This window comes from Centroberyx affinis, unplaced genomic scaffold, assembly GCF_046629955.1.
Source record: "Centroberyx affinis isolate AG114_WGS23_722 - 3 ecotype Tasmania unplaced genomic scaffold, CSIRO-AGI_Caff_v1 ptg005792l_1, whole genome shotgun sequence".
Classification (NCBI taxonomy): Eukaryota; Metazoa; Chordata; class Actinopteri; order Beryciformes; family Berycidae; genus Centroberyx; species Centroberyx affinis.
Window position 1 is genome coordinate 92347 of NW_027282939.1, and position 4151 is coordinate 96497.

Below are 4151 nucleotides of genomic sequence, written 5' to 3' on the forward strand. Positions count from 1 at the left end.
CCATTTCCTCTGGACCAGTTCCTGGACCTGGACCTGTTCGGCCAGGCCCAGGAACATGAACTGGACCTGGGAGTGGTCAGAAGAGTCAAGGTCCAGAATCTTCCTGACATATTCATCTGCATTCCTCATCATCTTATAGTCCTGCCTGCTCAATTTCTTCTGGGTCTGGATTTGTTCCTCGTTCTGGACAGAAGAGTCCAGGCCCAGAACCAGCTTCAACTGTTTTTCTGCCTCTATCAGCAGCAGATGTTCCTTGCTGCTGGAGACTGGGTCCAGGAGCCCAGTCTTCCTCTCCACAGGGAATTCCAGGTAGATCTGCCGCACAGTAATGTGGGCGGGGCTTACCTGAGCATCCTCAGGCTCTGTGTTGTGCTGGATCTCCATATATTTCTTTCTCTTGTCTCTCTTTTTCTCTCTTTTTGTCTTGTGTGTCACCTCCATCGCGCCAAAAAGTGAAATGTCTCTGTGCACTTGGAATTATAACATCACACTGCATTCGCTGTCCTCATTGTGACACCACAGTGTATGAAGTTAGTGGGATTCCAAGCTCCCCTTGATTGACAGGACTGTCAAAGATTCTGTGTGTTTTGATTTGACTTTTTTTATGTATCTAGCTTCAGTTAAATGAATAAAAGTGTATTTCCTGGGTTTAATTACAAGGAGTGTAATGTGATTTAAGATCATTCTGGTTAGTGAGTGTTTGGAAAGAGTATTTTGGTTCTTGTTGAGAACCACTGCACTATATGTCATCTAACTAATGTCATCTACACATATATAAACATCTGGCAAATGTCAACATATTTTCAAGCATTTCTCTAAATATATTCTGAAATATACAGTATGTGAAATCTGATCCCAGCAAGCATGAGCAAACCTGAGATCTGCATCTTGACTTGATTGGTGATTATTGATACTGTCAGATCAGTACCGATAAGTTATCGGTACTGATCTGACAGTATGAAATACTTATTATTCTCAGGCAGGCTGCAGGCAAAACTGGCTGAAAATAAATCACTTAAATTCCAAACTACAGTTAGACTTTTCCATGTAACCTGAGAATTCATATTATTGTTATTATTATTATTGTTTCAATTAACTGTGCAAAGGACTAACAAGTGCCGAGATGAGCATCCATAACACTTGAATCATCTGCATTTATTTAAGCATCTACATAGCAACAAACATAAGGGACATATAGGCTACATGAGTGATTCTCAACCTTTTTCATATCAAGGACCCCTAATTTAGTATACATTAGTGCCACAGACTCCCATTTGATTGAAGATTTTTTCTCTCGGACCCAGATTGTGTTAACTTCCTGTAAATGAAATAATGGTGAAGTTTAACAATTCATCAATTTGGGTGAGGACCCCCTGGAGCCCCCTCATGGACCCCTGGTGGTCCCTGGACCCCACGTCTGTCTACTGTACTCTACCAGAAAATCAAATTTAGTGGTTAAATAGTGAATTTTGGAAAGCAGCTGGTTTGTCTCCCTGCTGATGGTTTTTGCCCAGATCTCCCTCCGGCCCTCAAGGGCCCACTGGCCGTCAACACCCGACTGCAGAGGGGCCGCAGGTTCTTCACTGGGAAACTACACGGACCAGAATCCTTCACTGCCGATCGGGAGGGTAAGCTTTATGGTAGTGTTTGACCTTTGACCCTCACTAGACGACACTTGCCCTCCGTATGTCTAAGGTGACATGCTGTTTGACTTTGTAACCTGCTTTTTCTAAAAATGTAATAATATTTTTTTGTGCATAATACTGGTTTCAATGGAGAGATTTAGTGTCCCATGAAGGTCTAAATGCTGTTTCAGAAGCTTTTATTGGCACAGAATATTGGCTATCGGCAGTTTCAATTCAAAAAATCATATCGGTCAAACCTACATAAGTTGTATTGGCACCCTGTGTATGCTAATGTGACTCTATATCTAACCAGTGTGTGTGTCTGTCAGGTAATGTGTACACAGGAACAGTTGATGGGAAGCTGTGGAGAATCGGACCTGATGACAGCCTCACCCTCCTCACCCACATGGGACAGGATTTACCAGAATGTGGTAATGTGGCTTTTCACTTTTATTTACTATTAACTTTATTAACTGTATGAGCAAGACACTGAACCATGTCTGTCAGCGATACAAGAAGAAACAAATGGTGATTGAAGCGCTCTGAATTTCTAAAAACACACCATGGTTTGTGTTGATTTCATGTCTAACTTCCAGTGTAATAATCAGATGATGTAGAACACACGGATGAAGAATCGCACTGTTCAAATTTTAACAGTTTACATTCCTCATTTTTAAAACATTTTCTTAACAGTATGACTAGTTTGTCTTTATATTCTCTTCTGTTAGAGAGAGAAAGCCTTCTCAGATCATTGTCATAAACAACAACTGAAAAGTCAGGAAGGGCATGTCAGACATCAAGCTAACCTTTGTGTGTGTGTGTGTGTGTGTGTGTGTGTGTGTGTGTGCGTGTGTGTGTCCAGGCAGCAGTACAGACTATGAGCCGGTGTGTGGTCGTCCTCATGGTGTGCGTCTGGACAGTAAGGGTCAGCTGATAGTTGCTGACTCCTACCTCGGACTGCACAGCGTCAACCCCAAAACCGGACACAAGACTCTGCTACAGGTACAGTGTGTGTGTGTGTGTGTGTGTGTGTGTGTGTGTGTGTGTGTGTGTGTGTGTGTGTTGGCATGTGTGCTAAATAGTGCATTTTCTATTCTCCTGTGACTTCTCGCTTTCCTTCCCTCATCTGTTCGGTCCTCAGGTGCCAATGGCATCCCCTTTGCATTCCTCAACGGCCTGGAGATTTCCTCTCAGACGGGGATCGTCTATTTCACCGACTCTTCCAGCCGCTGGGGACGCAGACACGTTTAGCTGGAGGTGAGAGGAGGAGGAGGAGGAGGGAGGAGAAAGAGGGAGGGAGAGGTACAGAAAGAGAGATCTATTCTCATATAGGAGACACTCCCATAGACGACCAGGAGGAGGCTGATGCACACAGGGTCCATTGAGGTTTCTCCAGAGTTGCTTAGTAACCGCAGGCCTCAAAAAAAAAACACTTGAGGACACTCAGCAGTGTTTGTTTACCAGTCTGTCCGGCCTCTTTGCCAGGAGAGCAAACCCCACTAGTCCATTCAGTCCAGCAAACTGCTGCGAGTCCCGGGAAGAGAGGAAAGAAAGAAACCTTCAGTCGTTTTAGAAAACCTCAACTGCGCTGCAGTCAACCTTCAGTCTCACATTGTTCGCCGTTCTTTTCATTTTCTAAGGGCTGCTACACACAGATTTGTATAATAATTAGGTTTAATTAGGTAAAATCTAGTCAAAAAACACAAAGCCAATGCTCCTGTCTAGTACCTGCTTGACCTCTAAGTGAACCTCCACCTCTGAGTTTGGATTAAAACCTTCAGAAAACAACATATAAACATGTTTTTTTGTGTTGTGATCAACTGTCATAATTGCAAATGTTTAGTCAACCCAAAAGAAAAAGAGTGGAAGAGCATGATATAATAAACACAACGTGCAAAACATATAGGGGATTGAATACTTTATGGGACAGCTGTATAGATAATGATAATAGAAATTGAATTGAATGTAATTTTCTGATGTCTATATTGTAAGAAAAGGTTATATATGCTTCTAATAGGTTTGTAACCTGCTTGTAATTCATCCCAGTGCTCTTCAGATAAAGTGTTACCAACTAAACCTCTAAACAAACTAAACTAAACTAATCAAATCTGTTCTAAACTAGAAAGGCACTCGGAGAGCGCAGACCTCTGCCAAGGTTCGTGCTATTATTGCTTGTTCGTGAGTCGGATCCAGATCCGCTCCAAAATTTTATGGGTTCTTCCTTGGCCCATGCTACACCCTTCCAAAAAGTTTCATGAAAATCGGGCCAGTATTTTTTCCGTAATCCTGCTAACAGACAAACAGACAAACAAACAAACAAATGGCACCGAAAACATAACCTCCTTGGCAGAGGTAATAACAGTATGTTTAACAACAAGACTAGCTAGATATCCAGCCATGTCATTGTCCCCAAATCAATATCAAGATTTTCACGAACAAATGAACGGAGTAAACGGAGGCTTTGACTGCGACCCTGTTGCTATGATTACTCATTTTAGATACAGGCTGATACTACGTAGCCAGTGC

General features: G+C 42.4%; 1 pseudogene; it reads left to right on the plus strand.

Annotated features, from left to right (window-relative positions):
* Nucleotides 1-1386: 1386 nt before the first annotated feature.
* LOC139667835 (adipocyte plasma membrane-associated protein-like) lies at nucleotides 1387-3128 on the plus strand (annotated as a pseudogene).
* Nucleotides 3129-4151: the final 1023 nt, after the last annotated feature.